Here is an 11513-nt window from a genome sequence, read left to right as displayed (position 1 = left end):
TTTCATCAAGTAAGAGAAATATGGGAGAAGGAAGATATATTTTATTGAAGGGTTCTGAAAGAGATCAGTAGCTATAAAGCAGAAGTTTAATAGGTGAATAATTTTGCCAATATTAAAAAAAAAACCCAACCCAACTCTATTCAAATTAATTGGATTTTTTTTCGCTGAGTGAACAGGTAGTTTGTTGGATCTTTTTTCTATTAATAGAGGTGTGCAGTGTTGCTTGTCTGCATAACTTAATGTTTTATCTGGACAGAAAAGAAGTTCTGAGGAAAGAGGTAGGTTTGCCAGCATGGCAAAGGCTGTTGCCTGTCTTGGATAGTTTATATTGAGGTAATGAAGAACAGGGAAACATACTGGACTGAGGTTTTGGTACAACCTGAGCATGCTCAACAACGGTGGGGAAATCTAAAACTGTGGTGAAATTTAATCCTGCAATAAAATCTAACAGACCACAAGGAGTTTCCTTTGTCTATAGACCGCTAGTACGCATTCTCTCACTGTTTGCAATTCGGACCAATCACAGGAAGACAGCATGTGCATACCAATGAGCTTTGTAAGAGAGAGGGAGAAACAAAAAGATCTGATTGGGTGACTGAATTTGTAATTTCTGCAATGAATATAAAAACTGTTGGATCCTTTATTCGAGGTCCAGTCTTCGTGAAGAAATCCCACCGGATCAAATTTCTGTGCAGAAATAAACGTTGGACTCCTTTTTCACCCCCACCTCATGTGCTTTCTGGCTTACTCATGAGAAAGGGGCAGGTTTTCCTACAGCAATATGTCAAAGATATGTTCTGAAATGTGAAGGTCCCAATCCAACTGAAGTTTGTCACGCTTAAATTCTGGAGAAATGAATGGAGGTTAAAGGCTGCAATCTGACGCCCTTTGACTCGGTGGTGACCTCAGGGCCAGATTTAGGTTTGATGAGGCCCTAAGCTACTAAAGGTAATGGGGCCCTTTGTATGCCCAGCTGTCCTTTGTCAACAAATTGTCGCTGTTTTTTGTGTTGAATATATGCTATATGGTAATTTATGGACCTAATAGGTATCTAAAGCCATTTGCACATAACAAAATATGTATTTTAGCAAAGTATTTGTTGAACTGAAATACAATTAAGAAGAAGTATATTAATAGTGAAATACAATTAGGAAGAAGTATATTTTTTGGGGGGGGGGCCAAGAGAGTGGGGCCCTAAGCTATAGCTTGTTTAGCTTATACGTAAATCTGGCACTGGGTGACCTCCATGGAACTTAGTGGGCCTGACGGCCAATTAAACAAAGCTACATAAAATGTGCAAACACTTCCAACATAGCAGAGGAAGATAAAAAGCTCACTTGTTGGAAGGGTTGTGATGGTATAGGAATAATAACTAACAAAGTTGAAGTATACCTCTGTTGCAGATATTTCTATTAGATCAGGTTGTCCTGTATGATGGATGTGTTTATTTTTTTGGGGATGGGGAGGAATGTGTGTATGTGTATGAACAGAATAGCATTTGGCTTATTTTTATAGCTATTTTGTTAATGTTGTTTTATAGACGATAAATGCTTCGTTGATTATTTGTTAATTATATCATAGGACCTACGCTGTCATTGTGATGTTTAGCCCATTTCTTGGTTGCTGCTTTGTTAATGCAGGCAAGTACCATTTTAGGCGTCAACCCCAAAAGTGGCTAGAAAAGGGGGCATAATGGGGGTGGGGTGGGGGCTGCCATCAAGGCTCTGCAGGGTCAGGCATCTGCCACGGGTCCACACCCCAGCCTACTGACAAGAACTACCCATTACAAGATGGGTTTCAAATTCTGCAAGAACCAGTTTCAGCAGCAAAGATACTACATTTTTTATTTAGCTTCCCCTCTGAAGAGCCTGTGATAAAGTACATGGCAATAACCCCCTCCTTCTATCCTTCTATACAGCTACTTTGTAAGTTACAGTACTGCCTTTCTACCCTTTATGGAAGCAGACTTGTTGCAGAAGACTTCCCTATCAAGTATAATTGCACAACCCGAATTTGCCAATATGTGAGTGGAGGCCCCATAAAACATCTGCAGTACAATTGCATGATAGTCCCACATTGAGGATATAGTGCCATGTTGGTAGTCACTTGTTTGTGCGTGCACATTGCATTTCAGTGTGTCCCTGAGGCCTTCAAGAGAACCTAAAAGGGTCTCAATTAGCTTCTATCACAAGCAGAACTGCGCATTCATCACAGACATAGATCTCCTTTCTTGCAGCTATTTCCAGAGAAGAACAAGGGCCAAGGTGATCCCTTAGGTAAACCGGAGCCAAGTTGTTTAGGACTTTAAATGCCAAACACGAGATTTTGAACTGTGCCCAGTAGCATATTGGCAGCCAGTGTGGATCCCTCAACAGAGATATTCTATGGTATGGATGAGATAACCCAATCAACCAATTTGCTGCTTCTGGTTTAAGTCCAAGGGAACCCCCACGAAGAGTGCCTTGCAGTAATTCAGTCTTCAGGCAATGAATGCCAGGACCGCAGTGGCCAGGCTAACTTGGTCCAAGAGCTGCTTCCCCACCTGAAAGAGTATGTGCTACAAGGATCTCTGTAGCAGAGGGTACCTATGCTTGCTTCCCATAAATCAAGAAACTAAAAAGATAAAAGTTGAGTCATGATGAGTGGGTTTAACTTTTGTGTTAACAATGATGGAACAGGATGACTGCCCAGTCACTCTTTATCTTTTTCGTGCTCCCATGTGTCCCTTTCTTCTTTGCTGGCTAGCAGCATTGAATTATTCTGCATTCAGTGAATTTTACTACCCGTTTGATCACTAGTTTTTATAGTTGCCATTCAAACTCATTAAACACACATTCAGTACAAAGTAGTACAATTCTGTTCCCCCAAGGGGAACACCAGATGGCCTTTTGCTCTGCCTCCTGCTTTCTTCCCCCTAGTAAAAGCTCTCATCAGCTTCCAAGGGCTCTTTCATGGCATTTTAACTCCATGAAGCTTGAAGCACTCACCCTGCCCTCTTTCAAAGGTGTCACTTCTCTGTCTGGGAGAGAAGGGAACGGGGGTGGGGGGTGGGGAAAAGCTTACTTTCATTTATAAAAGTCAGTGATCATTCATTACCTCCCAACTTATCAGGAAGTGACTCAGCCTGTTTATGCAGTGGTTTCCTCTGTCAGACAACTTTGGTAAAGTTTGAGTTTGTTGAGGGACAAGTGTGGAGCTACCGAAAAACGTATTGCATGCTCTTCTTACATATGATCAGAATTGCCCGGTGGGGAAGGGGTGTTGTCTTACACCTGGCGGCCCGACAGCAGCGTTGCTATAGCTTGCTGGGAGAGAGAGGAAAGGCCACGGAGGTCAGTGCTGTGTAGGCTCATTTTTGAAGAAGGGTTTGGATTTGATATCCCGCTTTATCACTACCGGAAGGAGTCTCAATGTGGCTAACATTCTCTTTTTCCTTCCTCCCCCGCAACAAACACTCTGTGAGGTGAGTGGGGCTGAGAGACTTCAAAGAAGCGTGACTAGCCCAAGGTCACCCAGCAGCTGCATGTGGAGGAGCGGAGACACGAATCCGGTTCACCAGATTACGAGACTACTGCTCTTAACCACTACACCACACTGGATGCACTTCAGTGCTCCTGTCTGTGAATGCACACAGAGCCAATATCACTGTTGCTTCACTCCTCCTGCTTCTCGTATGCTGTAGTGATGCTGCTTCTGGGAGTTGTAGTCCAACAACATCTGGAGGGCACCACATGGGCTGTTCCTGTTCTAAAGCAGCAAGAGAGCTGGCCAGTTATGCATCCTATGAAGCAGTTGCCAACCAGAGGTTGTCATTACTTAGAAGACCAAGGATGTACCTGCTTCATCTGTTCTTCCATTAATATTTTGCTTGTAGACCACAACAATGTGATTTTAATGTACATAGAGTTAGTGGTGAGGATCTGAACAGAGCTTCTCTTGCTTACTCTGAGGACAATGGTTATAAGGCTTCAGGCCTGGGTCTTGAGGTAGATAATTGCAGGGGGTTGGAGTAGATCAGTGTTTCCCAACCTTGGGCCTCCAGCTGTTTTTGGACTACAACTCCCATCATCCCTAGCTAGCAAGACCAGTGGTCAGGGATGATGGGAATTGTAGTTCAAAAACAGCTGGAGGCCCAAGGTTGGGAAACACTGGAGTAGATAACTCTCAGGGTTGCTTTCCAACTCTACAATTCTATGATTTGCTGTGCTTTTGCGCTCGCCCCCTAGGTTACGAACCTTTCATCTACAGGGGAATGCACACAATAAACAGATCCTTCGTCATTAATCTGCTTTGTTCTTTGAAAAAAATAGAAGGCTTTGAAGTCTCCAGCCACACTATGGATGTGTAAAGGACTCGTCTGCATTGCAAATCAGAAGGCCCTAATCTGCATTGGTAAGTACATTGTGTCCACAGATGGAAAGTATAGCGCTTAATGAAAGCCTCAGTATTCATTTTGTTACTCAGATGCACAACATCAGAGAGAACTCTGAGCTTCCCCCTAGGGCATGTGTGACTTTTCCCTACAGCAGAAAAGAGTGAGTGGGTAGGGGAAAGAGAAAGGCAACACTGAAAGCAAACCAGGGCCTATTTTTCTTCTTTTCATCAGGGTTTGCCTCACATTGATGGCAAAACTCTTCCACTTATATGACTTGAGCTCTGCTCTGACAAAGATAAAAGGATATGATTTTCAAAATCAATCACCACACTGTGACATTATTTAACTTCATTTAATGAATTTCCGCTTGTCTTTTATGCAAATGGAAGAATTAAATGGCCAGGCAGGCAACGCTGAAGTTCTGCTGGCAATTTGTTGCCTCCTCGGTAGAAGGAAGCATAGCCTTTCCAAAAAGGTGGTGCTTGAGAGCCAGTGTTTTTAAAAGCCCATTGATTGCTGTGGGCTTATGTCTGCTGTGGATTGTTGCCAACAAGCATGCCGCTAGTACCTTATAATGGGTTCCATTAATCCAGCCTGCAACAAAACAATGTGCCCTACCATGCTGTTATAGAAAAGAGCTTTGTCTATAACAGTGGCAAAGAATGTGTGTCGGTTTTCTACAAAGCAAACACTTCGAAGGGAACTGCTTCTCAGCTCAACACTTAACTCTCCCATGGAAATGGCTTTAATCTATTGTCAGATGGGAAGCCAGGGCTTATCCACCGGATAATAAAGGAACTGTGCTTCCTTTAAATCCAGTTGTTAAATCTTAGTTTTGCCATTGTCAGGCTACTAGTGTAAATCAAGCTTTGGGGTGATATGGTCACTCCTAGAAATCAAGGGGATAGGTATGGCCATTTATACAGGCACCCATAAAGTGGGTGATAGAACCTATTAAAGGAGGAGCTCAGTCTTGTATGGGAGACTCCTTGGAAGCATTGTAGCATACCCAGGAATGATATAACAAAGCTCACAAAATTAACAAATTACTTCCAGTTTCTGAACTGAAGATGAATAATATCTACTGTACCTCCAATACATGTGGAAGATGTCATTGTTTCCCCACCTGCTCTTATTCACATTGAAGAGTTTCTTTATAGGATTAGGAAAGATTATGATCTGTCAAGAAGCCTGAAAATGCAGAAAAGATCGCATTTCTTCCCCAAACCCCATAAGTCTACCAAGCCTTCTTGTGATAGGTTTCTAATAGCTACCAGTTGATGTATTGCCCTCACTCTTTTCCTGCTTCAGTGATAGCCCACCTGCACAGGTGGAGTTTTCTGATGCTGGCTGTCTTGTGCTGCTACTGCCCAGATGCCTTACATGGCCTTTGTACAATGACTTCTCCGTGGCTGATTTATAGCTCACCTAGCAGAGGTGATAGCATTGTTTATTGCGACATGGCTGGGTTCTCTATTTCTTCAGATGTGCTTCGATGACAGATAATGGGTATTTTGAAAGGTGCAGCCATATAAGAAAAATATCGTTTGCAAAGGGTACTGGCCCTTTTGACCTTTTTGTGGAACTGCAGTGAAGATGATCAACAGCTGATATAACACGGGTAGGATGTTGTTGTTGTGATCTGCTGCAGAACACTTGATGCAGGTCACCAGCTCTTAACAAATGTGCTCCTCTGGCTAGATCCTTATAGGGTAACCAAACATCAGGCTTCCACTAACCAGATCTAACCACCATTTGAATGGACAAAAATTCCTGTGGTTTTAGTAGCTGAATAATGCAAACCCTCCAAGTGTCCTGGTTTTCCAGGAACAGAATTCCCAGAATTACAGAAGCCATCCTGGTTCCTGATTTGATCCTGGAATGTCCCTAGTTCCCTTTCCAGTGCTGCTGCTGCAGAGCTCAGGGTGAGCTGGCACTCATCCTGAAAAGTCTTTAAAGCCACAGCAGGTGCTGTAACTCTGCAACAGTTTGACTTTACTTTGAAGGTGCACTCTTCCACTTTCTCCTGAGACAGACAGATGCCAACAACAAGAGAGGAGATATGAAAGCTATCTTCAAATATCTAAGGGGCTGTCACATGGAAGATGGAGCAAGCTTGCTTTCTCTTGCTTTGGTGGGTAGGACTCAAACCAATGGCTACAAGTTACAAGAAAGGAGATTTTGACAGAACACCAGGAGGAACTTTCTGATGGTAAGAACTGTTCGACAGTGGAACCAAATCCCTCGTAAGGTGCTGGACTTTCAATCATTGGAAGTTTCTAAGCAGAGGTTGGATAGCCACCTGTCATGGGTGCTTTAGTTGAGAGTCCAGCATCGCAGAGGATTGTACTAGATGACTCTAAGATGGACTCTTCCCACTCTACAATTCAATGATTTAGAGCCCTACATATGAACAAATATTGCAGAGCTATGCAGTGTTCCCACCTATGCAGGTCCTCCGGTCTAATCTCCGCCCTGCTTTAGAGGACTGCACATTAAAACTCAGGGTGTCTAAATACAGTGCCAAATTGTTTTAAAATAAAGCACTGTCATACTAAAAGTTTGAGGAGGCTGAAGAGAACATGGGTATATTTCATTACCGTACTTATAACAACATGAGAAAATGCAGCACGTCAAATGCTTTCAGCAAAATTGGCTTTTAAAATGACTCACATACTTAGCCTTCTTATAAACTACTCAAACCATGTAAGAAATGTGTTTGAGAAGACACTCAAGCCAGCTGATTACTTCAGTTGTCAAACTGCTCTGTGTTGACTGACATTGCACTGCACGTGAGGTGGTGCCAGATCTTTATGCACAGTTAGAGTGCATGAATATGTCTATTTCCCTTTCTCATTTTTCCATAACTTTTCCCATCTATCTGTGGGTATTTTTAAAGTCCTTGTGAAAATTTATCAGCATTTTAGTGCAAATGTCTCCTAGTATACACACTTTTGCAAAGCAAATTCCCCCAAATGATTTCTGTGCTATTTTCAATAGCACATGCATTTTGATCCACACTTTACCCTAGTATATACATTTTTGAGTACATTACTTGACTAAAGAACCACACTGCAAAATCTAGACAAGTCCAAATTTTGAAGGATGAAAGCATACCAGAAAGGTTTGCTTTTAATGTCACCGGAACTGAATTTCTCCTCTCTCCCTTTGCACAGCATATCAGAATGACCACACTGTTTGTTTGGAAAGCTATCACCTAGATCTGTTTTCCTCCTTTGTTACATACTTTCCACCTTGGACATTCCAAAGAGCTTAAGCACGTTTGCTTCACACATTACATTTTAAAGTCGTTATCTCAGTAACAATAATGGCAAGCTCCTACCACCCATTGGAAATATAGAGTTGTGGAGCTTACTTGTTTCTGAGTGCTGCTACAGTCATGTGGACATAACTGAACAGTATTAATACATCTGTAAGGCTTATTGTAGAGGGACGCGGGTGGCGCTGTGGGTAAAAGCCTCAGCGCCTAGGGCTTGCCGATCGAAAGGTTGGCGGTTCGAATCCCCGCGGCAGGGTGCGCTCCCGTTGCTCGGTCCCAGCGCCTCCCAACCTAGCAGTTCGAAAGCAGCCCCGGGTGCAAGTAGATAAATAGGTACCGCTTACTAGCGGGAGGGTAAACGGCGTTTCCGTGTGCGGCTCTGGCTCGCCAGAGCAGCGATGTCACGCTGGCCACGTGACCCGGAAGTGTCTCTGGACAGCGCTGGCCCCCGGCCTCTTGAGTGAGATGGGCGCACAACCCTAGAGTCTGTCAAGACTGGCCCGTACGGGCAGGGGTACCTTTACCTTTAAGGCTTATTGTGGAAGCTGTTCCATATTTTAGTATTGCTCACAAACTTTATACCCAATTTAAGGACATAGAAAGTTGTGCAAGCAAATCAGGATGAACGGTCAACAAACAGGTCATCTGGTGGAGTCCTTCATTATTTTACATATCGGCTTCCAAACACGTGTAATATTGGCTTGATGTCTGCTGAAACAGAATAATACTAAGCACTAAAGAACATTAATGAAGCGTTATTTTCCTTATCTGCAGAACCCTGCTCTCTTTTGTTGCTCTCTTGCTTGATATGGCAAGGCACAGAAATCATTATTGTTACACTGACAGGAGCAGTTACCTTCAGAAAAACAGTTGCATTTTTGGCATTATCAGTGCAACCCTTCCCCCACAATCCACCAAGTTGCAGCCATGTAGTCTTTGTTGATAAGCGTTATATGCGATGATAGACACTTCAATAAAGTTCTGCTTCGCTTGCAATCAGGTGACATGTTCATGTCAGCTTGATTTGCAGTGATAGGATGTAGCAACAACAACAAAATCTTTGAATGAACGTATTTTAGCTTCAAACTTTTCAATTTGGGCAACCTTTGAAGGAAGCATAGATAAGATGTTAGCTGCCCAGGTTTCCCCAGGAATTAATGGGAATGCCTCTATCTGCAAATTGTAGATTAACTATGTGTCTGCAGGACACAGCCTCCTACTGTAAAACTTCATTTTACGTTCAAATTCTAGATCTCACAGAGTGGTTAAGCTTTGCCAGAACTCAAACGATCAGTGAGTAGACCTCAGGCGGAATAAAATGAAATAAAATAAAACTTCTTGCTTCCTGTTAAATCTGCTTCCTACATATAGACTATGATCGATCATAAACGGTTGTGATGTAGTTACCTCCTTGCTAACAAAATTAAGTTCTCTACAAAGGGAGCATAAGGGCACTGCATGATGCTGATGTAGTAATTTGTAGTTTATATCAAATCAATTATTCAAATTAATGCTCTATAATTGGCAATAATTCCCTAACTTTCCTTTTCCTTTTCTGCTTTAAACACATCTTTAATCTATGGGGTTTTAAACAGGAATCAAGAATAATAATAAAAATATTCAGGTCAATAATTATTTTGTGTTCTATGCATGTATGTGTGTCTGACTTTTTCCTGCTTGGAACAATTTTCAGCTGAGATATATTATAGCAGAGCAGTTCCTTAGAGAAAGGTCAAAGTTTGCATGACAAATGGGGAGGGGAAAGGGCGTGTCAGACCATTGCCAATCTGACCTTCAGATATGCACATTTGTAGCTATGCCCGCAGGGACCAAGGGGCTGACATGAAAGGTCAAAGCTGCAGTATTTCTCGTTGCGTACATGGCCACAGCCTGAAAACCAGATACGTGTGGCAGAGCAGAATTCGTCAAATCCACAGAGAGGGTCAGCTTAGATGGGAGCCTCAGCCCACCAATATTTCACAGATGAAACCAGGAGCACTCTTGCATACTTATTATACCTACATTGGCAACCCAGGAAGTGCTAGTTGACAGGTCCACAACTCCAACCGAACCACTTGCCACATAATTATTTGTATTTATTGTATCTATTTTTATTACAAGATCTTGAGTTGATTAATTTGTTGTATTGATTCTTGTTTTTATTGGCTATATTCAGATATAACCACAGAGGAAATTACTAAAACCAGTCTCATGTGATAAAAATAGATGCAATGAATATAAACGAATATGTGTTTTGTCCCAGATTCAACTGCTTTATCCTCCCTTTCACTGCTCTAGTGCAGCCACAATGTGGCTTTATGTCTCAGCCCTAATCTGTGGTTCATCATAGCTATGGTTTGTTGGTTTCCACCATTGTTAAATTTCAGGAGGCATTTGAAAACATCCCTGTTTACCCAGGCATTTGATGGATGAAGAATACTGTTCCTTGAAACCCCAAGATGGAATAAAGTTAACTGTCACCACTTTTAGACGTTTTTAACTGTGACTACTTTTGGAAAGCTTTAACTCTTTTAGAATGCTTTTTTTCCACCCCAGATATCTTTATTGAAAGTTTAAAAGTGCATAATTATATGTGCACTAATCATTGTTGTTGTTTAGTCGTTTAGCCGTGTCTGACTCTTCGTGACCCCATGGACCAGAGCACGCCAGGCACTTCCTGTCTTCCACTGGCTCCCACAGTTTGGTTAAGCTCATGCTGGTAGCTTAGAGAACACTGTCCAGCCATCTCATCCTCTGTCGTCCCCTTCTCCTTGTGCCCTCCATCTTTCCCAACATCAGGTTCTTTTCCAGGGAGTCTTCTCTTCTCATGAGGTGGCCAAAGTATTGGAGCCTCAGCTTCACGATCTGTCCTTCCAGTGAGCACTTAGGGCTGATCATGGTGAGGCGTAAATAAAAGAGAGAAAAAGAAAAAGAGAAAATGCACCCGTGTAGAAGGGAAAGTAAAGGGGGGGGAACCCCCAAAGCTGTATACTTTATAAAGTTGTTATTGTACTTCACCAGATCTTAACCTATTACAGTATTTGTAAGAATGGATTCCAAATATCCTTGAATTTGCGTTTATATGCAAGTTGTTCATATGTTGCGATTTTGGATAAGTCTTAAATCCAACTGTAGAAGGGAGCCACATTTTTATTTTTCCAATTCATCAGTGTCAGTCTTTTGGTGTGGTAAGGGCACAGACAGACCACTCATATTGTCCTTTTGTGAAGTTCCATGTGCTGGACATATAATTCTAAAGGATATTTTGTTCTGTAAATGTAAGGTTGTTCCATACAGTTCTGTTGATCGTTTCAGCTACCTTCTGCCAAAAATCTTTCAGTATAGGACAATGGAAAACATTTTTTGTTTCTTTCAGTTGTGAATCTATTGGCCACCCTGGGCTCCTTCAGGAGGAAGGAAAAGATATAATTTAATAAATAAAATTCAATAACAATAAGATAGCCTGCTGTCCTCAGAAGGATGCTGTCCCATTGCCAGTTTCCAGATAAGATTCAGCTGATATTCCCATCAGTTTCTGTACATGAGATGGCAGGAGTTGCCATTTTGTCCTTTCCCTCAGGCAGCAAAATATATTGGGCTTTGGAGATGTGTAATGGCCAATCAGCACCCTGGAAGTAAGAAAAATCAGTCTAAGATAGGGATCGTCTCCCACAAACCCCAGCATTCATTGGGGCCTTTTTTCTTTTTTTTAGCTACCCCCTCCCTGCCCCCCGCAAGTGCCATTTCAGCACTACAATAAATTATGAAAATGGAATTACAGTACTGGATCAGCTATATGAAAAGCATCTAGCAACACTCAGCCTAAGAGTTATTCTGCTGTTCAGGAAAATACAGTGG

The sequence above is a fragment of the Podarcis muralis genome, chromosome 3 (assembly GCF_964188315.1).
Source record: "Podarcis muralis chromosome 3, rPodMur119.hap1.1, whole genome shotgun sequence".
Lineage (NCBI taxonomy): Eukaryota > Metazoa > Chordata > Lepidosauria > Squamata > Lacertidae > Podarcis > Podarcis muralis.
This window is presented reverse-complemented; position numbering follows the sequence as displayed.